We start from the raw sequence: 23516 nt of genomic DNA, 5'->3' as shown, positions 1-23516 counted from the left end.
AGCCGCCAACTGTCAGGCTGGGTTGGCAGGGCATGTTAGAAACACACAGGCTTTGAAATGAGAATAAGCGCTCTGACCCCATGGGTCAGCCATGAGGCGAGCAGAACAGCTGGGGCTTGGAGAGGTGTTCCCTGTGGGTTCCTGGCGGCAGCATGGAACCTTCCAGAAGCCAGGCCCTCCACGAGCAGAATCTGACATCGTACATGTGGATCAAAGGCTCGGCTTTATGGGCTGTCACCGAACAAGCAGCAGGGTGGCATCGGGAGCGTGTGTGGCCTGCAGAGTGGCACAGGGCTGGGGCAGGGCTGGCCCCCAAAGATGTGCCTGCCCTCATGTTACTGCATAATGCACACAGCACACCAGAAGGAGGCGTCTCTGCTGGCGGGATGAGGGTTAGGCTCTGAGTGCAGGGGAACCTGGGTTACCCAGGTGGGCCCTGAGTGCAACCGCAGGCATTCTCCCAGGCAGGGGGCAGACGGAGCTTGCCATCCAGAGAGCGGAGGGCCATGCAGAGCCATAGCACAGCGTGCTGTGGAGAGGCTGGCCCTCAAGGTGGGCGCGACGCGGCCACAGCCCAAGGCCGCCGGCCGCCGCGGAGGCCGGCAGAGACCACAACAGATCCCCCTCAGGCCTCCAGAGGGGGCGCGGCGCTGCCCACACCTTGATTTCAGCCCCCGATACCGATTCTGGACTTTCAGGACGACGACGGGAGGATAAACGCCCTGTTTGAACTGCAGAGTTTGTGATCATTTGTTTCGGTGGCCCTGGGGCACTCAGAAGGCCCCATGTTCCAGAGGGCGAGTGCTTGGAATTCAATGCCCTCTGCTTGCTGCCTTTAAACCCTTCATCATTCTGTCTTTTTTTTTTTTCTTAAACCTCGCTGCTGCTCAGCTAGTGGGATCTTACCTCCCTGACCAAGGATGCAACCCGTGCTCACTGCGGTGGAAGTGTAGTGTCCTAACCACAAGAGGAATTCTCTCATCTTTCAACTTGTGTCTTATACATGAGGTCTGATGAGACAACAGTATGCATGGGGTCGGGCGGGGGGGTGGTGGTGCCTGAAGCTTTGGCTGAGCAATGGTCCTGCCCCAGAGCAGCAGCCAGCTGTGTGTGGGGAGCGGGAGGCTCCGGTTCTGGTATCCCCTCCATGTCTGCGGGGTGAGGCGTGGGAGGGGCACAAACCCAGGTATGGGTCAGGACACAGCCCCCAGGGTCTGTGGGTCGGGCCAGCTCCATCTTTCTCGGTCCCACTACAAGGTGAAATTCAACCTTGCCTTCCCGTGGGCTGCCCCTTAATTTAGGGCAGAGGGCTCCCGAGGGGTCAGCGCCTCCACTCCAGGACGCACTAGTGCACAGGGTGGGTAAGGGGCGCTGCCCAGCACCACTGTCCTCCAACCAGCGGGATACGGCAGAAGACATGGCATGTCACTCGTGAGATTTGTTTAGAAGATGCTGGTTCCCTCCCTCCCCGGCACTTTCTTGCCTTCTTGCTTTACTCACTTTGACAAAGCATGTTGTGAGCGGCCATGTGGGAGAGGGCCATATGGCAAGGAATTGAGGGAGGCGTCCAGCCAACCTCCATCCAGGGATTGAGGCCCTTTGTCAACGGTCCTCAAAGACCTGAATCCTGCCAGTAGCTGTGAGTGGGTCCTCCCCCAGTGAGCCCTCAGATGAGATGGCAGCCCTGGCCCACCCTGGATCACAGCCTGTGAGGGCCCCTGAAGCAGGAGATCCAGCTGGGCTGCACCCAGATTCCTGACCACCGGCACTGGGAGATAATAGATGCTGCTGGGAGCCGCCAGGTTTGGGGGTAATTTGTTATGCGGCCATGGATAGCTGATGCACCCAGCCAGACAGGCCTGGGGCACCTCCTCTGGGAAGCACTGGCTTGTGCTTTCGCAGCCCACACTCAGCTGAGCTGGCAGAGCCCTGCTTCTTACCCAAGATCCTTCCTCCAACCTCAGCTCTTGTAGCTCAGCCTGGCCCTGACTCTCCATCACACCATGACGGGCCCTGTGAGCTCATTCTCAGCTGCGAGGTTGCTCTCTGTCACCTACAAGAGGCTCCACTCCTCCTAGGTCCACTCCAGTCTCCCCTTCATGGCCAGATTCTCTGATCGACTCCATCCCATCCAAGTCTCTGCTCCCCTGGGCCTCCCCGGCATCGCTGGGTTCAGTTCAGAGAACGCCATGGCCCCAGGGATAGATCAAATGCCAGGCTCAGCATCCGCTGGCTCATCCTGCCTCCTCCGTGGGCAGCAAGGTTCCTAAGGACGGATAACTCTTAACCCACTCAATGCCAGACACCACAGGGCACTTAACGTGTGCTGCAGGCTAGGCTTCCAGACAAATGGCACAGGATTCTTGCCCTCTCTGGGCCAACAGTCCTCAAATCTGGGGAATGCAGGGCTTGTGAGAAAGTGGTTCCCTCAGTGGGTGCTCTTAATGTGCCAGGCTCCAGTTTGAGAGGCCTGGCGGGTGGCACTCACCGCTGTCCCCAGGGAAGTTCTATGCAGACGTGACTGCACACAGATGTGTGCCCCGAGTCCCTGGAAATGCTCAGTTAAAGGGTGGTCATCCGGTAACCAGAATGTGCTCAGTTACATGTAGACCACCATCCAGGTGGAGAGTGCAAAGTTAAAGTATCCTGGTAGGGAGCTGGTGGCACCCAGGCTGAGAATTATGTTTTTGTTGGGAGGGTGGCTGCCAGGCAGCCCCACACACCTGCTAAAGGCTAAAGCCTAGAATAGGAGGTACGGACGCCCCTGGGGAAGCGCCCCAGGCAGGGCAGGGCAAGACGCGGTGTCCACAAGGGGACCAGGCAGTGTGGGGCATTAGACCAGGACGTGCGTGCTCAGTTGGCCTGAACCGTCTGCAACGCCATTTCCCAACCTGACCGGACTCATGGCCTGTTGGTTTGAGGACAAAGGATCAGGCTAAATGCTGCACATCCCCGGGAAGCGCACCCAGGCCTCAACACTCCGCAGCCCCTTGCGTACAAGTAGGTGCTCCATAAACACTCTGTAATGAGAGCCTCTTGCACACTCCCAGCGTCTCGCTCAGCACCAGCCTCCAGGTGCCCCCACCACACCACCCCTTCCCTCATCCAACCTGGGAGGTCCCCTGCCATCACCTCGTGGCCGCAGGCGGCTGCCCAGCGCGAGGCCAGCCCTCGAGGGGCCACAGCTGGCCGGGCTGGCCACAGCCTCCCCCAGAGATCCTGGGCCAGCTGAGGAGGTGCCGCCTGCCCCTGGGCCAGCTCACTCGCCTGGCATGGCTCTGCGGAGGCGTCCCAGTGATGGCAGCCGCGGGCCCCCTGGGGGCCAACCAACCAAACCAGGCCCCCTGTGGTCTGGGCAGCAGCCTCTCCACCCGCCCCGCCCCTTCCAATGACCCCAAGGACTCCCTAATAATAGCACTCCTAAATCCTCACGGCCAATTCGGCGCCATTTCTATAAATAATGTAGAATCTTTTTATTTACTGACAGGTTGTAAAAGTATCAGGGAGAATAATGTGAAATCAGGAGCTGCTGAATAATGCATGCCATCCGCCTCACTCCCTCTCCTGCCTGGGCAGGGTCCCTTGGCCCCCAGAGACTGCACCCCCTTTGAGGGGCCACGGGAGGGCTGCTCAGAGCTGACGCTGGGGTCCTGGGCGCCACTTCCTCCATTCAGTCTTTCAAGGTTTGGACTTGATCTTCGGGCAGATTTCTGGGGTCACTCAGGGTGCAGGGTCAAGGGTCCACACCCATGTGCTCTGCATATTCAAACCAAACCTCAGGCTCAGCCGCTCATACAAACATATATTTGCATGGTCAGAGCCAGGTCTCTGCCGCACCCCCTTCCCAGACACACACAGACATGCACCCACAATCATACACAGACATACACATAATCATACAAAATGCAAAGGTACAGACACATACACATCACATACACACACCACATGGAATACACACAGACAGACATACCCAGACATATGCAATCAGACACACGTACACAATCACACACTAAGACACACAAACACATAAACACAAAGAGACACACAGATATACACAATCATGCACACACAGACGAAGACAGACAACCACAGACACATGAAGATACACCTACACACACACACACACACAACCACACACAAAGGTGTAACCACACAGACACACGTAGATACACTTAACACACACACACACAACCACATACAAAGATGTAACCACACAGACACACGTAGATACACCTAACACACACACACACACACACACAACCACATACAAAGACGTAACCACACAGACACACGTAGATACACCTAACACACACACACACACAACCACACACAAAGATGTAACCACACAGACACACGTAGACACACTTAACACACACACACACACAACCACACACAAAGACGTACCACACAGACACATGAAGATACACCTAACACACACACACACACCAGTGATGGCTAGAGGTCATTTCCTCTAGCCACATACAAAGATGTAACCACACAGACACGTGTAGATATACCTAACACACACACACACACAACCACATGCACAGATGTAACCACACAGACACATGAAGATACACCTACACACACACACACACAACCACACACAAAGATGTAACCACACAGACACACATAGATACACCTAACACACACACACACAACCATGCAAAGATGTAACCACACAGACAAGACACACAGCCACACACACCTTGTTTTCCCTTATCTTTGGTGATCTCAAAATCTCGTCATAGTGGGGAGGGCTGGCTGAAGCTTTGGTGGATAATTCGTATTTTTTCTTGACTTTTGAAGAACGTGCATTAATTATTCAAGATGCTGGCTTGGCTGTGAGGGTGCAGGTGTTAGAGTGGCCACAGGGAGGGTATGACTTGGCATGCCTCGCATTCAGCTGCACTGTCCAGGCAGAGCCCCTGGGACTGGGTGGGGTGGGGGGGTCTGTCCCTGGCTGGAAATGACCTCTAGCCATCACTGAGGGGGGCAGGGCTGGGGGCTGAGCCTGGAAACTGTACCCATGAGGGTGTGGCCCCGGCTGTCTGCTGACAGGGGTAGCCCCTGCGCCCAGGGGCTCAGCACACAGCAGGTGCTCAGCACACACACAGGAGTAAAAAGCTCCATGCTGCTGTCACCCCCCACTGTACGCCTAAGCACACCTCCACACGTGCACACAGTCTCCCTGAGCAGGCCAAATGGCCAGAAAGGGACACTGTCCATTGGTTCAGGAACCCGGCACGGGCTGTGAGCTTTGGGTCCCCCGTGAGCTCTGACATCCGAACCGCAGGCCCCTCTCTTCTAGCCCGTGGTGCCATTTTACAGCTGGAGACACTGAGGCGCCAGGTCGCACAGCGATTTGCCTGAGATCTGGAATTTAGTGCCAGTGGCATGGCAGTGGTCACACAGGTCACCCCTATTCCTGCCACGGCCACAGGGGGCAGACAGGTCCCCACGCTGCAGACACGCCAAGGGGAACAGCCGCTTCACCGAAGACAGACAGTGATGCATTTGGGATGGGGTACAGGCCGGCTACCTCCAAGCCCCTGCCTCCTGACTGGGGTGGGACCGAGCTCTTGGGTCTGCCTGGGTCCCTCCATCTGTTACAGAATGGTATTCCTAACACCCCACCCTGCTTTCCCAGCAGGCACCCCAGTTCTTCACACGCCTTAACTCGTTCAATCCCCAAGCCCGTCCGTGGAGTCGGCACTATTATCAGGCCCACTTCGCAGATGTGAACACCGAGGTAGAGAACGAGATCAGCACTTATTGGGGTCTGAACCCCACAGACTCCAGAAGGCAGAGCGAGGTACCTCTACAAGGGGCTTCTCCTCTGGGGGCACACAGGGTCACCGGAAGTCTTAAAAACACATGGATCCCTGGACCCTCCCACCCTGAGATTCTGAATGAGTGGGTCTGCAAGGTGGAATGTGGGCTGCAGGGTTTTGGAACTGTGATGAAAAGGGGTGGCCCCAGCTTCCTGGGGCTCCTTTGCTCCTGGAAGCCACACGCCTCCTTCTGAGAGCCGCTGGCAGAGGGTTTCAGGGGAGATGCCCAAATTAAAATCAGACCTCAGGACGGGAGCCCCTTCCCACGTCATTTCAGGCCCGAAGCTTGAGGCCAGCAGGTCCCCAGAGAAGCAGCAGCAAAGAGAACCGAGGTGGAGGCTGCTGGGTGTCCTTGGGCGGCCAGATGGCGGCTCGGCCAGCAGGCGGGGCCACCCGCGCTGCCTGGAGCTCTGGGGAGGCTGGGCTGAGTCAGAAACCCAGGCTTTCTGCCCGGAAGGTGACTTTGGAAGCTTGAGAATTTGGCCATGATGGCTTCAGAACCAGCCTGTTCCCAAGCCTCGGTCATCAGAGACCACACGCTCCAGGCTGGGACAGTGCAAGGGGACCCCAGTGCCAGGCACCTGCCTGGAGGGTGAGGGCAGCACAGGGCTCACAGCAGACGGTGGACACAGGCGAGAGAGAGAGAGAGAGAGAGAGAGAGAGAGAGAGAGAGAGAGAGAGAGAGAGAGGAGGGAGGGAGGGAGGGAGGGAGGGAGGGAGGGAGGGAGGGAGGGAGGGAGAGTGTGTGTGCCGAGGGCCACATGTCTAGGGCCGGTGAGCTTTGCTGTGTGGCTCTGGGTCCAGCACTTTGCCTCTCTGAGCCTGAAAGGGGGCAAAAACCTGCCCTTTGCCAAGGGCCTGAGCAAAGGCATTTGGACCCCAGCCCCGGGTGGGGGAAACCAAGCCTCACCTCTTCCCTTGCTCCCTGCTGGACTTCATGGAGGACCACGAGTTGTGGGGCGGTGTCGGTTTCTCCCCTCTCCCGTCCACTCCATATCTCCCCTGCACCCTCCCTCTCCCAGCCTCGCCGGCAGGACGGAGCCACCCCCTTCGCCCCTTCTCCCACCCACCCCCACTCCGTCCCTCCCGGGGTCTCCCTCGTCCCGTGGCCCCAAGCCTCGTGAGGTCTCAGGCTCCCTAGAGGGGGCAGTCCGTCTCCCACACAGACAGGAAGCAGGGCCTGCTCGCAGGGCCCCGCCGCCCCCAGCACTAAGGCCTTCCAGATGTGACCTCCTCTGACACACCCTGGGTCCCAGTCCCACCAGGCCTGTGACCTCCAAGGGGCCCGGTCCACTTGGGCAGCCCCCGGATGTTCATTCCCAGCTCTTGAGAGGACTCGGACACGCCCTGGGCGCCCTGAAGGGTGCACAGCCGAGCGCCCTGTACCCCCACGTCAAGGAGAGGAGGGACCCGCCGGGCCCTGAGCCAACGGATTTCCTCCGCCGGCGCCTGGTGGTGGGCAGCCCACCTCTGGCAGCGGCCTGGCGTCGGAAGGCGTTGGCAGACCACGGCCAGCTCTGCCAGGCGCCCCGGGGTGGCGGCTCCTCCCACGGGGAACTGGGAGAGGGTGCTGGGTGGCGGAGGGGAGCTTTTGCATCACAGGGGCAGATAACCGGCTCTGTTCTGGAGTTCAAGCCGGGACCTGTCTGTGTTAGGGCCTGTGGCCGGATATTTCCTGTCTCTTGAGACAAGATACGCCGCCCACTCTCAAGCCCTCCCCTCCCCTCCCCACCCCACAGCCCAGGGCCTGAGCTGGCCCAGAAGAAGCTGCACTTTGTCACTCTTATCTGCTCCCCCACCCCCGGCCCGCAGGCGCTTGGGGGTGGCTGGGGAACAGGAGGGACGGAGGTTCACACCCCACCTTCCTCCCGCAGGATCTGAGTGGGTTTTCCGATGAGGACCATGAGCTGTTGAATGAGCGAGGCAGACTGAGGCTGGGGGCGGCTGCCTCAGGCTGAGAGGATGTGTTCAATGGCTCTAATGGCACCTGAGCGAACATTCTAGAGGAAGAAAGCCGGGGCAAAAAAGGAGGAAAACCCCAGAGCCCCTGGAGGGAGCTCAGTGGACAAAAAGAAGCCTGGGGACAGCCCACCAGCACCCCCCAGGCCCCAGGCCAGGGGTCCCGGGTCTGGTCTGGGGCGGCCCTGAGTCCTGAAGGACTCCCCAGGCGCCTCTTCTGCAGGGCCTGGACGTTTGAGGTTTCCCCTCCCTCCTAATCTATTCTGGGCGTGCTCTGCTTGCAGTCAGGCTGGCGAGGGGCTGAGGCTGCATGGCGGTGGGGGGGGCGGGGCACGGGGGGAGGGCAGCGGGGGGCCAGGCGGAGGCAGGCTGGATGATTTAGGAGCTGCTCTGGGCAGGCCCCGGGAGAGTGTGGGCAGGGAGGGCGGAGGTGACAGATGGAAGGCGCATTTATTAAGGGTGAGTCAAAACATGTGAAGGGTTTTCTTGGGAGCCCTGGTGGGAAGGGATGCTGGGAGCTGATGCGGTGAGGGCTGGGCAGCGTGCCCGGCCCAAAGCCGGAGCCACAAGAGCTCGGCACTGGCCCCTGGGAGGTGTCTCCGGCTGGTGGATGTGCCAACCTGTGTCCAGCCAGGCCGGACCTGCAGGCTCCGAGACGCCCCTCTGCATCTTCCTGCTCCACCCTTGGGCTGACCGGGCCCTGGCGCTGCCTCAGTTTGCACACCTGTAAAATGGGAGACTCATGCTGCCCCTCGCGTGGGGAGAGCCTGGTGCACAGTAGGGACGCGGTGATCTTGGTTTCTTCCCTTAGTTCCTCTGTAAGACACTCCGCAGTCCACACTGCCCTGAAGCCCTGGCTGCCACAGGCTTTAGCTTTTTCTGGGCCTGCTCCATTGCCTTCTTGGACCAGGGGTTCAGGGCGGGGTCCACACTCTTCGCCTGGCACGGGCCCTCCCTTCTCAGGCCCTGTCCCACTTTGCCCCACACCCTCCCTCCTGCTCACCTCCCACCTGGCCAGGGCCTGACATCAGCCTCCCTTTTTCAAGGTGCCCAACCTCCCGCCCTTCCTACAAGCTCACGCTCCCCAACTGAGAATGGCCAGCTGCCTCCTTACACTGGTCTAATTCTCATATACGTCCTCCCAGGACTTTAGCGCCTCCTCCTCCAGGGAGTCTTCCAGGGATGCTTCCAGTCGGGCCCCTTGTTGAGTTTCTAGAGCACTTGGCCCGGCCCATGCTGAGAACAGAAACCGTGTGCCCAGGGAGCTGGGGCTGGCATGGAGGGTGTTCACAGCGCCGAGGAAGACATGCTTCCTGGAGGCATGCTTCCAATGGGACAGGGAAGGTTCACTTGGCTGCAGGAAAAGATGGTCTGGGGGAAGGAGGAGGGGACGCCTTCCCAAGGAAGACAAATGAACTAATGCCAACTCCCCCAGAGACCTTCAGAGGGGAAGCCCATGCCTGGCTCCCCCTGGCAGGGCCTGGAAGCTTGGGGTGAACAGCAGAGGGGAGGAGGGGCAGAGACCTTCCAGGACAAGACCAGCCACAATATAAGAACAGATGCAGGGGACTCAATTGCCCAGGGACCCACCAAACCACTAGCTTGAAGGTGAAGCTCAAAGCCAGCCCGTCCTCTCCACATTAACATGAGGAAAGCAAGTACCCAGCCTCCACGATTATTTGAGAATTCTCCCTCTCCACCCATCATTAGAGCAGTGTCCAACGGGGCCGCGGAGCACAGACAGGTATTAAATTTTAATGAGTGCTAATGGCTCTGCCCTACTTTGTGAGCACGGGCCTACGTTGATGAACATTTAATTTCTCAGGCCTTGACCTCTTTCCTCTCCTCTCCCGCAGCCCCCTCGCCGGCTTCCACCCTCACAGATGTTTGTGAGCAGCAGGTAGGGCGGGAACCTTCCTGGGCCACCTGAGAGCACACTCAACAATCAGAACCCCACAGCCAGCAGCAACGTGCGGCCCTGTGACACAGACTTTCATTCATTCCTTCACTCCCGGGTAGGTAAGGAGAGGCATCGGGGGTTGAGGGACTGTGCCCTGGGGGAGGGGCCCATTACACTGACGCCAGCAGACCAGCACCCACCGCCCCCCAAGACCGGAGTTCCCCAAGCCCAGCTCTGTCCCGGGGGACCTGGGTATGGACTGCAGGGCTGGAGTGGTGGCCAGGCCCCTGCTGCCCCCTGGCGGCGATGAGGCCCACCTGCCCGGGCTGGCAGGATGGGGTGGGGGTGAAGGGCTGACCACAAACCCTTGGGCTCAGGCTGGGCCACCAGACTGGGGGACGGCCTGGTTCTGAACCAGGACTCCTAGAAAGCTCAGCGCGCTGGAGCCGGTTGCTATCTTCTGGGCACGGATGCCATGGTCCCATACTCATTAGCATCCCTTCCATTCCTTGTAGTCCGCCAGGCTCCTCTGTCCACGGGATTTCCCAGGCAAGAATACTGGAGTGGGTTGCCATTTCCTTCCCAGGGATCTTCCTGACCCAGGGATCGAACCCGCTTCTCCTGCAAAAGCAGGTGGATTCTTTACCACTGAGCCACCTGGGAGACCCATGACATGGGATTGGTCAGTTCAGCCACTCAGTCGTCGTGTCTGACTCTTTGCGCCCCCCTCTGCAGCACATCAGGCCTCCCTGTCCATCACCAACTCCTGCAGCTTGCTCACACTCATGTCCATCGGGTCAGTGATGCCATCCAACCATCTCATCCTCTGTCGTCCCCTTCTCCTCCTGCCTTCAATCTTTCCCAGCATCAGGGTCTCTTCCATTGAGTCGGCTCTTCGCATCAGGTGGCCAAAGTATTGGAGCTTCAGCATCAGCATCAGTCCTTCCAATGAATATTCAGGACTGATTTCCTTTAGGATGGACTGGTTGGATCTCCTTGCAGTCCAAGGGACTCTGGGATATACTTATACAAAAGTGTAATTCTTTATCTCAAGTTGAAATCTAACCCAGCGCCCTGTTTTGCTTTCCTTTCTGAATCAGGCAGCCCCACCCGGGGGCCTGCTGTAGGCATTAGATGTATTAACTAACTGCCTCAGACAGAGTCAACGATACTCATGTTGGCTATTCTGTTATTTTAACTATTTGTATTATCTTCATTTGTGTTCCCCGAAGCAGAGCCTGAGACAAGGATTGATTCACGGGCAAGGGGTTTATTTGTGAGGGGCTTCGGGAAGTGGGGAGAGAGAGGCTGGGAAGCAGGGGAAGGACCACGCTGAGTGGGCCTCTGGGGACTCGGGGACAGAAGGGTCCCCAGGAAGGACAGAAGGAGGGGGGCTTTATCAGCGACACGTCTGTTCTTTGGTGGGATGCCAACCCCCTGCTTGGAGTGGCAGCTAAGACCTTAAATCATTACAGGGGCTCCGTCTCTGCTGGGGACCACCAGGGCAGGCGGGAGAGGTGCGGGCAGGGCCCCAGCAGCACCCACTATGGGCATCCCGGGCAAGAGTACTGGGGTGAACATGTCCCCCCACGGTCACGTCCACCTGGAGACTATGAGTGTGAGTCCTTATGGAAAGAGGGTCTCTGCAGGTATGACCACGTTAAAATGAGCCTCGTGTGGGCCCTCATCTAGTGCCTGGTGTCCTCACGTGAGGAGGAGCACGTGGACACAGAGGGGGAGACGGCCACGTGAAAGGAGCGACAGGGAGAGAGTGATGTGGCTGTGAGCCACGGGGTGCCAGGGGTGGCCGGAACCCCCCGAAGCTGGAAGAGACACGGAGGGACCCGCCCTGGGGGACCAAGGCCCTGCCCACGCCTCGATCTTGGACGTCTGGCCTCCGGGACTGCAGGAGGATCCGTTTCTGTTGTTTTAAGTTGCCCAGTTTGTGGTCCTTTGTGATGACTGCCCCGGGGACCTGAGTACAGTGAGAAGTCGCTTTATCTCTGAGCCTCAGTCTCTTCCACTGACAAAAGGGATAAAACGGCCTGTCTCCTCGGGTGGCCGTGTGTGCACGGCACATTCACAAACCCAAACTCAGCACGCCGCCCAGAACCACTAAATCCCGGGCAGCGCGGCGGCGGGTTTGTCCGCTCGGTCCTGGCCCCTTCTGGAGGGCGCGGGGCTGACAGCCGCGGGGACCTGGAGGGCTGACAGCATCAGGCCGTTTATGCAGCCCGAGCCGGGGAGGCTGGCGCCCTTGTTCTGTCAACTCCGGGGGCACCCGCGGTGAGGCCGGGCTATCAATCCCCACCCGCCTTATCATTCTGCCGGCATCAGGGGAGTGCAGACACAGGGTGTAATGTCGTAACACCCGCCGGCCAATCACCTTTGCTTCCAGAGACAGCTCAGGCTGTCAGAGGAGCCGGGAGGTAAATATTTCAGCAGGCGGAGGCCAGCCACCCCACCCCCGCCCCAGGGTGGGCGGGAGGGGACAGGCACGGCCAGGAACGCGGGCATCAAATCTCAACCCGTTTAAAATGTTCGCACAGTAAATCCAAGGCGGGTAAGCAGAGAGGCTGAAGCAAGGATGAAATACGAGCAGATATAAAGCCAGACACCTTTATTGTTCTGAAACGTCTTCCAACAAGTTATGGGACCAAAGCTTGACCCTAAGCTATCATACTGTTACATGGTGGGACACAAAGCGGACTCTTGGAATTAGGGCTCAAGGGGGGCTCCTGGGCCCGCCTGTCCACCTGGCCCCAGGTTCCCCCGCTTGGTGGGAATCGACCCTGACGTTGCTGTAAAGAGACGCCTGTCCTGCTGGGCGCCTCCCCTCGGTCACTTGAGCGCATCCTCCTGCCTTGGCCGGGTTGTACCTGAGACCTCACAAAGCTACAAGCACTATGATTTACTGAGCACCTCCTAGGCTCCAGCAGCAGCCCTGGGCCCCGGGGACACGCAAGAACAGGGCTCCCCCAGCCTGATCTGAGAACGCACCTGAGCTCATCCCAACTGCAGCTGGTGATTTATTCTCTGTCCCTCCTTGGGGCCTCTGCCCTGCCTCCATGGCCTCTTGGATAAAAGGGGTAAGGGGCTCGGCTCTCTGGGTGGGGTCTGTGAGCCTCAGCACCCCGGGCCACACAGAGCGCTAAGCTCGGGGCTACCCACCACGCGGCTGCTCGAGAGTGATGCTGCGTTCTGGGACTCAGTTGGCGCCTCTCGAGACGGGGGCCACAGCCACGCCTCCCCCGTGGTGTGGGAGGGCTCAGGGGCTCACACAGTAGTGGCTTCAGATGGAAGAGCTCCGTGCTTTGTCGGGATTCTTCTTAGGGGCGCAGAAGGGAAGACCCCGGAGGCTCAGCCAGCAGAGCAGGGCGCCCCCTCCCCAGTTCAGGGCCCACAGGACAGTGACAAAGGGTGGGTGGGGCGCAGAAGGGGACCAGAGACAGCATCCCTCAAGGAGCTCTGAGCGGCCATGCAAATCTGATGCAGGGTCTTCCTGCTCTACTCTGCAGCCCCAACTGCCCACCCTGGGATAAGCCCAGCCGCTTCTCAGAGAGGCTCCGCTCAGTCGCACAGCTACAGGCGGGCTCCTCTCTCCCCAGCGTGGGGGCTCAGACCTGGCTGGCCTCAGGACCGAGGTCCCCGTCTTGATCAGATGGCCAACCCGTAAGTCCTGAGAGGACCCTCGACATTAGGGAGACTTTCTCCACCGTTTAGAATCCATCACACACCTGTGCCATTGCCTGGAGACGCTCCCTCTAACCCACTTTCCCTCTCAGCTTATCACAGCCCAGCCACTAAAACGGAGCCGCTAATAGAGCCACCAGCCACTCCCTGCTGTCCCCCGTCCGCGGGCAAACCTGGGTCAGAGGAAGGAAGAAGCCTGCCTTCCTCTCTGCTTTCCTTCCTCCCACCTGCGGCCTGTCCATCCACCCGAACACCCTCCCTGCATGCCTCCTATCCGCTCATCCACCTGTCTGTCCTTCCATCCACGCATTTGTGCAACTCGGTATTTTAGCTGAGCACGTACTACGCACCAAGCACTCTCCCCCCATTCTGGGGACACATGGAGGAACAAAAGAGACGCAGGAGCTCTCACGATAGCCAAGGCAGACACTAAAAACCATGGAAATCAATGAATAAGACAGTTTGGGGTGATTAGTGCCAAGGATGAGGAAGAAAGACCATCAATGTATATGAGAATGAGGGGTTAAGGTGATCAGGTCGGATGATCCAGAAGGGCCTCATGGAGGAGGTGACACTGAAGCAGATGCCTGAAGGGCAAGGGAAGCCAGTCCCACAGAGCGTGGGGCCTGGATGCTCCAGGCAGCAGGGGTGGGAGGGAAGCAAGGGCAAAGGTCCCCTCGCAGGCCCAGGAAAGAAGGGGCCACAGGAAGTCAGGGGTGGTGTTGGGGCTCGCCTGCGCTGGGTTCGGGGAGGAGGCCAAGAGCTGGGAAGGGGTGATTCTAAACCTGCAGGGGTGGGACTCAGCGGGGCCTGGAGGCGGGGCCCTCGGGTGCCAGGAGAGCCAACACCCTCCTCCCTGAAGGCCCGGGCAGCTTTCATGCTGAACCTGCCAAGTCCTGGACCGGAAAGGGCACCCCCAGAGACCACAGCTGTCAGACAGGATTGGGGGCCGCCCCGGCAGGCCTCCTGCATCCTCAAGGGGCTCAGAGCATCCCCTCTCAAACTGTCTGGAGCTTGGACAGTGGAGGGGCTGGGCGAGGACCCTGCTCGTGATGGCCTGGGGGTTGCCAAACCTTGGTGCGTCGGTTTCCCTTCCTGGTGTGATGAGAATCTGGCTCACATGCACTGGAGCCTCACCATCAGGGCCCGCTCACCACACTCCCTCCTTTCTGCCCCCCTAGTAGGCTACGGAACATCCCAGGAGGGCGGCCAGGGTGCCCGCTGCTGTTCTTAGTCTCCATGGGCCACACTGCTCAACTGGACAAGGGCGAGGAGGCGTGTGGAGGGTTCCACCTGCAGTCACCCTGTCTGAACAGAGCAGGGGATGGGGGTGGTCTCCACGCAGGCATCCTGTCAACCCGGACCTGTCCCAGAGGCCTTGAGTGAAGGGACCGCTGTCGCATGGCCACAGGGAGCCCTGGACAGGCCTGCAAAGTGACCCCCTTCTGGGTGTCCTCGGGGCCGGGGGGGTCTGCCCCTTCAGTTGGGAAGACCTGCCCTCCCCTGGTGCTCCCCACTCCCAGGGGGCAGGCGCCAACCCCGGAGCCGCTGCTCCGCCCTCTCCCACCCTCGGCCGCATTCAGGGCGCGACAGGCCCCATCTGCAGCTGGAGCCAGAGCTGGAGCCGGCCCGGCCCGGGGTCACCGGTGGTCATCCTTAATGGCTCCACTCTCCTGTCCGGCTCCAGCTCCGCGAGGGAGTGATCTATGACCCCATTACTGCCGAGGCCTCTGAAGGGCTCCAGGATGGATTACTGGCTGCCGTGGGAGAGCAAGGAGGCGAAAACACGGGCAGGTGAAAAATGAACTTCATCAGACTCCCTGGGTCTCATTACCATCCATCAGTGGCCAGCCCGACCCTGGAGCGGGGTGGGGGGAAGCTGCGGACACCCCTTCCCTGCTGTCGGGGCTCCACCTAGGCTGGGAGCTCAGCTCAGCTGTGCCCCCCGCCTCGCTCCCCAGAGACCCCAAGAAGGGGCCCAGCCCCGCCGTGACATGGGGACCGGAAGTGAGCATCTCCCCTCAGGTCCTGACTCTGCAGCTGTAAGTCTGTCCAGGCTTCTGGCCAGCGGGCTCTGACAGTGGGGGCCACCCTTCTCTGCCCCTAACCCTTGGCACAAATAAGCGCCTCCCGGCCAGCAGCAACCCCTAGACACCTGCTGAGGTGGCCCTACCCAGCTGGGCCCCACGTGGGACAGGGGACCTCCTTGGCGAGAACGGGTTCATCTCCCAGCTGGCGGAGCACCCGGGGCCAAGGGCAGGGGCCAGGGAGGTGGAACCCTGAATGAGAAGAGGCTGCGCTGGGGGCCAGGCGCCCAGCTCCCTCCCCCAGCTCAAGAGGCTCTGAGCAGGTCTGCTCCAGAGGTGGGTCTTCACCTCCCCTGGTTTCCCCCCATTACTCACCAAAGAGCCCCCTGGGAGGGTTCAGGAAAGGCCCACGAGACTTGGACAGGCCTATTCCAGGCCTACCCCCGAACCCTTCCACTGCGGGACCAGCTTCAAATCAGTCCATGCCTCCACCCATGGCTGTCCCTCAGGAGGGTCGGGGCCTAATTTAGCCAGAGCTCGTCGAGGTCCCCAGAGATGAGGGCCACCCAGCACGTGTAACCTCCACCCCTCTGCCTGGCCGGGAGCTCACAGCCTTTCTGTGGGCTGAGCGGCCCCCTGCACAGGCCCCGGCTTGTCTGAGAAGCCAGAGCAAGACCAGGGGACAGGCGGACAGACAAACGGAAGCTCTTCTAATATCACTGGAGACGGCTGGTTTGGTGCCAACTCTGCAGGCCCTGTGCTGAACAACTGGGACCGGCCCTTGCTGATGAGGCTGCTGATACGGAAAAGTTCAGAGAGGTTGAGATAGTGGTCTGAGGTCACACAGCAAGCAAGCAGCAGGGGCTGGGAGGGGAGCCAGCACCCTGTTCAGGGGCCAGAAAGAGGTTCTGCAAGCCGAGCCTGGCCCTTTCAGGGTGAAGGCCCCCCTGAAACCCCCACTATGTCCTCAGAGGCGGCTCAGCTGGTGTGCGGAGGCGTGTTCCCCATTCTCCCGGGGAGGGGGCGCTCTGGGGCCCCAGAACAGGATCCTGGGCTGGCACACGGCTACGCTCCCTCCTTCGAGCCTGTCCTCATCTGGAGGGAACTGACTGCTTCTCAGCGCGGAGTGAGTTCTGGGCGGGGACACGCTGTGAAGCGGTTTTGGCAGGAGGGGTGGTTGGCATTGCCTGGATTTTGAAGGGAAAACCAACCAGGATCTGAACCAAAGCTGGAGGCGGCTGCCAAGCCCCAGAGGGGACAGCCAGGGACAGAGGACAAGCAGCCTCTGGGCCAAAGGCACAATCCTGCGGCCCAGAGACCAGTGGTCCACGCTGACCCCGGGCTCTGTAGGTAGGAGGCACGCGGGGTCCTCCCAAGGGCCCTGCCATCCCTGATCTGAGGATTTCCTGCCCTGGGCGGGGGGGCCCTTTATAGCAGATACTGCTTATCCCAGTCTGGCCTTCAAGACCCTGAGGCTCAAAACCTCCCTGGCCTTGGCTCCCTTCCCCAGGCAGACAAACACCCACGAGGCAATTAGAGGGAAGCATGAATAGTCAATTGTGGGCAGCTTCTGAGGAAACTCACAGTCACCCAGGCTGGCCCTGGGGGAGGAGTGTGAGTGTGTGTGTGTGTGTGTGTGTGTGTGTGAGAGAGAGAGAGGGAGAGGGAGAGAGAGCCCACGAATGAGTGTGTGTGCGTGTGCGCGCTGGGAGCACTGAGTGTGTGCTTGAGTGTGAGACAGACTGTCTGAGTGTGCATGTGTATGAATACATGTGTGATCATGCACTGAGGCTGTGTATGTGTGTGTGTGTGAGAGAGATGGCATGTACATATGTTGGGAACTGTGTGTACGTGTGTGCACGGAGCTCTGGGTGCCCAGGGCCAGCCTGCTAGGCTATGGTGGACACCCCGCAGCAGCTCCAGGCTGGAGGGTGCTGGAGTCCGTCCCTGCCCCAAGACGAGCCTACAGGGAGGAGGAAGGCTTCTAGAACTTCTCCTACTCGGAAGCACTTTGACCAGCTCTGTCCCAGGCCCACTCCATCCTTCCAGCTCACTCAGGGTCCACCGTGGGCTTCCCCGCCAGGGCACCAGCGGAAAGCCCCCAAGCAGGGCCCCCAGGCGTCCAGGCCTCTGTCACCAGGGATAGAGGGGCTGACTGTCTGGCCCGGGGTCCCTCCAGGATGTGAGACTGGGAGAGGTTTTACTCAGTTACCCACACTGCAGAGACGGGGTCTGAGTGTTCGGAAGATTTCGGGGTCACCACATGTCCTGTAGGATACCAGTGCTCCCGGCAGGGGCCAGTCCCGAGGGTCCAGGACCACAAGGCTCCGGCCCCCATCCCTCCAGCTTGTGGGTAAAGGAAGGGCCCGGAACTGCGAGATAAAGCCAGACTCGGAGGGACTGGGGAGGGACTGCGGGCTGGGAGATAAGCCATTGGGGCCGCCATGTGCCCCAGCCCCGCAGGGTGTGTGGCTGGGAGATAACCATGCTTCCGGGGGTGGCCGCCGGGGTCGGGGCTGCGTGATTGATGCCCAGGGGAGGGACGAGCCCGCCGCTCACAGGAGCGGGCACAGGAAGCAGCAGGGGCTCCACGGAGGCCCAGGGGGCCGGGGGCCGGGCGGACTGAGGGCCTGCACTGCTGGCGTGGGTGCCTTAGCTGCCGATGGGGCTCTCAGCACCCCGTGACTGGCGGGGAGACGGGGGTGGGTCACACGGGGCCGGCCCCCGGGTCAGCACAGTGATCCCAGGCTGCCGTCAGGAGGGGGAGCCAACCTGGAGAGGCACCCGGTTCTCATTCTAGGTGACACTTCTCTCCATGAACAGACATGCCCACCTCCGGTTCACCCAGAAGCCCCTTGAGAGGGTGAGCAGGGACAGCTGTCCTAGACCGGGCCGGCGTTCTGGGTGACCCTGAGACGAGGTCACCACGGCAAGGGCCAGAGGGAGCTGCCAGCCTCGGTTCTGGGCCAGTGGGAACTGCCAGGGTCCGACTGCCTGGTTCCAGTCCTGGCTAACTGCCGAGCCCCAGCTTCCTCATCTGTAAATGGGGCTGACACCGCCTTCCTCTTGGGGCTGTTGTGAATATGAAGCTGTACCTAGTCAGAGCACTATACACGTTTACGAAATAAAATTAAATTCACAGTGTGACCTAGCAGATTTCACTCCTAGGTATACACCTGACTCTTGACCAGCACGGGTTTGAATGGCATGGGTCTGCTTACACACGGGTTTCTTTTAAACAGTAGATAGGACAGTACTGTAGGATCTGTGGTTGGTGAATCCTTGGATGGGGGGAACTGTGGGTGCAGAGGGCCGACTATAACTTACAAGAGGATTTTCAACTGCTTGGAGTGTTGGCGCCCCAGCCCCTGCGCTTTTCAAGGGCCGACTGTATACCCCAAAGAACGGAAAACAAGTGTGCCAAGTCAGGCCTGTGAACGAATGTTCACAACAGCGTTCATCGTAACAGCCCAAATGTGGAGACAACCCAAGTGTCCGTCAGTAGAAGAATGAATACGTAAAATGGGGCACAGCCAGGCAGTGGAGTATTACTCAGCCACGAAAAGGAACGGGATCCTCTGATACAGCTACAACATGCACGGACCTTGAAAACAAGCTCAGTGAGGGAGACCGGACCCAAAGGACCGCACATCGTCTGAGTCATGTACGTGAAAAGCCCAGAAGAAGCAAATCCGTAGCAGCGGAAAGCAGGCTGGGGGCTGCCAGGGGTGGGGGCAGGAGGAGCGAGCACCACTGCACGGCCCAGGGGTCCCTTTGGGGGCGATGAACTGGGAAGAGGTGATGGCCGTGTAACATCGTGAATGGGCCAAACGCGTTAGTCACTATAAAGTGGCCCGTTTTATGTTATGTGAGTTCTGTCTCAATGCAAAAAGTTTAAATTAACATGCACTGCCAAGACTTTACCAGCAGGCTCCCACGCCCACCCAGAAACTAATGAAATGTAAAGGCTGGGGAAGGAGTACCTCTCACCTGGGCAGGACAGCACGTGCCCTGGGGAGGAGCCGCCGGGAAGGCTGGTTGTGAGGGTGGATGACGGATGCCCACCCACCCAGTGAGTGCTAGGTGGATCCAATCAGATTTGGGGCTGCACCAAATGCAGCCGATTTGTGAAACGGGTCTATGTCACGATTTCAAGCCACCACCGTCCAACACAGAGCACAGACCAAAGGTCTGAGACTCAGAGTAAACCCAATTGTGGTGGGGGGTGCTGGGAGGTGGGGACACCTGGGCAGGAGAGAGGGGGATTCCTCACCTCACTTCGCCCTGCCCCTGTCTTGCTTGTGACCTTGACCAGTGGCTACCCAGGCTTCACTTTCCTCGTCTGCAGAAACAAGGGCCTGACTCTGGGATTCCAGGAGGAGATGGGGCAGGATTCAACCTCCGCCCAGTACAGATGAGGCCCTGGAGTTCCACCCCTTCCTGAGAGAACAGTCTCCCTCTGTCTCCAGTAGGACCCCCACCACCCTCCTTGGAATCCTGGAATCCTTCAAGTCATGGTGCTGTCTCTCCTTCTCCAGGAAGCCCTCCCAGACTTCTCCGATGTGTGCCCTTAACCTTTGGGGTGCCCGGCTGGACTCTAAGACCCCTGAAGACAAGGTCTCTACCTGTGACTTTCTGCTACCATTCAGGGAGATAGTGACTATCCATGTTAGAATTTCCCGGCCAGTCCTGCAGTTCTTATAATCCACAGGAATATTCTAGAAATCACGTTTTGCCTTCCCAAGGCCAGATACCTGCCTGAGGGCCTATCTTTGGGTTTGGAAAATAAGCCTCTCTGCCACCAAGGCTGGCAGGGCTGGGGCGCCCAGGAGGCTTGGACTGGGCGGGAAGACCCGGCGCAATAAGTGCTCAACGCTCATAAGTTGTTGCTTGTACAAGGGGGAGAACCGGGTCCCCCTGCCGTGAGCGGGGCATCAGGGAGGCTGGGTGGCTCCCCACAGCTCATTGCCCCAAAACGGGCTTCCCGACTTCGACCCTCCCACGCACACCCACTCTCCAGACGAGCCCTGGGAGGCCAGCCCAAGTGGACGGTGTCCCCGTGGAGGGCGCCGGGTCGGCAGGCTGGGGAAGGGGCTGGTGGGTCCTGAATGTCATGGAGCCTAGGAAGGGAGCCTGGGCCCATGGTCCTTCCTAAGATGCCCAGAGTGCCCGTGGAGGAAGGAGGGGGCTGCATAAGACCAGTGTGAGTGCGGCCTCTGCCCGACTCTGAGCTCCCTGCTGCCTGACCACGTGTTCCCAGTTGGCTGGGGCACAGATGAGCAGGCCGATAAGCCCCTTTCCTGGGGACAGGGCTGTCTGCAGAAGGCCTTGAGATAAGGCTGAGAGGCAGCGCCGAGCCTGTGGTTTCCTTGTGCTGGGGAGGTGGGGCCGGCATGGGCAGAGGAGCTGGGGTGACAGGGGGCTCAGGCCTGCCCCCACCCAGGTCCCAGAGAGGGAGAGAGGGAGGCCGCCCCCTGCAGCCCTGCAGCTGTTTACGAATCCAGGGCTCACCCCACGCCAAGTCTGGTGCCAGCCACCCCTGGGGGACAACGGAGGTGAACCCCAGCCTCCTAACTGCCAGGACCTCCAGGTGTCAGAGCAGAGAACAAAGCTGGCAGCTTCTACCCAAGGCACATGGAGTGAGGAAGCAACTGGCATTTTCTACACGCTGTCCCGTCCCTAAGTGCTTTTCACCTCATTTAATCTATCCACAACCCTACAATCCAGCCTATGAGCTCTGCTTCTGAGATGAGGAAACAAAGGCACAGAGAGGTTAGGTGACTTGCCCGAAGCTCATGAGTCTCTCTTCGGTCGGTGTCTCTTTTTCCAGGTTCTGTTTGGCCAGCAGCCCGCAGTGAGCCCTCAAGTTGAGACGTTATATATTGGCAAGGCAGGCTAGGAGGGAGAGGGGCAGGGCAAGGTGGGGGCAGGGGCTGTGGAACCCACGGGGTGCTGACGCCACACAGATGCCCCTGGGGAATGGGATGCATGGGACACTCAGAACACGCAGACGTCACTCTGACCTCTGAAGGACAGACATGGCTCTTGCAACCCCCCCAAACCACATGCCGCCCACGAGAGGTGGGTGCTCTGTCACCCACGGTCATTCACATGCCCCCACCACAACCAGCACGCCAGGCTTCCGATCAAAGACGACCAGAGCTCCAGAACCGAAGACAAAGACCTGGTTGGTGGAGAAGAGGGTGGGAGGCCCTAGGCCACAGCACACTGAGCAAGTCTGCCCAGGGGACCCTCTGAGATTGTGCAGTGCACAGCCTGAGCAACGGCGGGAGCAGTTCAGAAGCCCTGCGGGGCCCGCAGTTCTGGTAACAGTCGCCATGCTGACCAACCTGTGTCACCCTGGACACCTCTCTCGCTAGAAGACCCCCCTCCCCGCCTCGCCCAGCCCCAGTCCTCCCCGCCAAGCCGCGGGGGCACCTGTGGCTTGGCAGGGCCGGGCGCTGAGGGTGAAGGAAGGCGCAGACATCCGCCACCCTCCCCCACTCCCGGGCGCACCTCCAGCTTCTGGCTCCCGCGGTGACAGCCTGCCTCCCACAGCTCCGAGAACAGAGCCAGGCTGTGTTCACGTGTCCCCCGCCGGGACCACACGGCGGCGGGCAAGAGGGCAGGCGGGCGGGGGAGCAGAACCGCCGCCCCACACCGCCAGGCCACAGGCTCTGTCTGTGCCCAAGCCTGCCATCAGGGAGCCGCGAGGCGGCCAGGCCAGCCCACCCAGCACTGCACTCACCCCGGACCAGCCCCTGGGGGCCAGGGCAGGCCTCAGCAGCCCGGCCTCCCCCTCGCTAGGGAAGACGGACGTCCTTGGCTGTGCCCACTGCACGGACGGGGAGACGGGCTCAGATCGGCCTGCGGGGTCTGGCTCCTGAGACTGTGTGGTCAGCCATCGCCTGGGGGAGGGGGAGACGCAGGGAAGGGGCCGGAGCCACGTGCGGGGATCTGACCCCGGGCCAGCCTGGTCCAGAGCCCCACTTGTCACCCCACGTCTGGGGAGAGGGGATGCCTGGGGTGGTCTCCTGGCCCCCTCGGGGAGGGTGAGGAGCCACTGTCGCTGGAGAAGGGGCAGGGAGGCTGGCCTCAGTCACTTGTCTGTCCCCACCCTACAGAGGCTGGGGCAGCAGTGGGTGCCCCCGAAGGAGGCGGCTGGGGTCCCAGAAGCCGGCCTCAGGGACGCTCTCCTCCACGGTCCCCGCCAAACCAGCAGGTCAGACACACGTCACGTCCAGGCCCCTTGCCGCCTCCAGGGACAGTGGGCCTGGCTGGCTGCCCAAGCCACCGTCTGCACACTAATTCCCTTGGCCCACTGAAACCTCTGGGTGTGCGCACACGTGCCCGTGAACATGCAAGGGAACCACGCGTGTCAACCCCCAACACACACCAACATACACAGACACAGACACGCGTACTCAGACACACAGACAGACAGACACACAGCCCCCAGGGAGAAGGGGTAGGGAGCAACTGATCTGAAATCCACTTGGCCTCTCCGTCTGTCCTGATGGAAATCAAAGGGAAGGAGGGAAGCCTGGTGGGCAGCCAGGGCCTGTGTTTTATGAAGGAGATGCAGAGAGTGTGTGGTCCTGCCATGGTGACGGGTGACCACAGAGGACTGTGGGAACAAAAGCAGTCATTCCTGCCCCGGGCTGTCTGCTCCCTGTGGGCTGGGGTCTCCATGTTGCCTGGGAAGAGAGGAGACCCGGCATTCATTCATTCTTCATTCAGTCAAGCATCCACCCACCCATCCATCCTTCCATCCACCCACCCTCCACTTCCTATCCATCCTTCCATCCTCCACCCTCTATCCATCCATCCATCCATTCATTCTCCACTCTCCATCCATCCATCCTTCTAGAAATGTTACTGAGCACCTACTGTGCACAGACCCTCTGCTAGGCAGCAAGCAGGACGTCGGAGGCCCTGTCTGACATGGCGTGGTGCTGGAAAAAGGACAGCATGACTGAACACGTGCTGTGCGTGCAGCCTCGTTTAACCCCATGGTGACCCTGTGTGGCAGACGCCACCAGCACGCCCACTTCGCAGATGAGAAAGCTGAGGCTCCGCTGAAAAGCAGCAACACAAGAGCCT

General features: G+C 60.0%; 1 protein-coding gene and 1 long non-coding RNA gene across 7 annotated transcripts in view; one reads left to right on the top strand and one right to left on the bottom strand.

Annotated features, from left to right (window-relative positions):
- Positions 1 to 23516, bottom strand: part of GSE1 (Gse1 coiled-coil protein) — a 394967-nt gene that overhangs the window by 212445 nt on the left and 159006 nt on the right. The gene's annotated exons all lie outside the window — the stretch shown is intronic.
- Positions 8116 to 10762, top strand: LOC112442264 (uncharacterized). Its single transcript, XR_003030295.2, has 3 exons — positions 8116 to 8252; positions 9650 to 9808; positions 10429 to 10762. It is a non-coding gene; the product is annotated as an uncharacterized lncRNA (long non-coding RNA).

Source organism: Bos taurus, chromosome 18 (assembly GCF_002263795.3).
Source record: "Bos taurus isolate L1 Dominette 01449 registration number 42190680 breed Hereford chromosome 18, ARS-UCD2.0, whole genome shotgun sequence".
Classification (NCBI taxonomy): domain Eukaryota; kingdom Metazoa; phylum Chordata; class Mammalia; order Artiodactyla; family Bovidae; genus Bos; species Bos taurus.
This window is presented reverse-complemented; position numbering and strand designations above follow the sequence as displayed.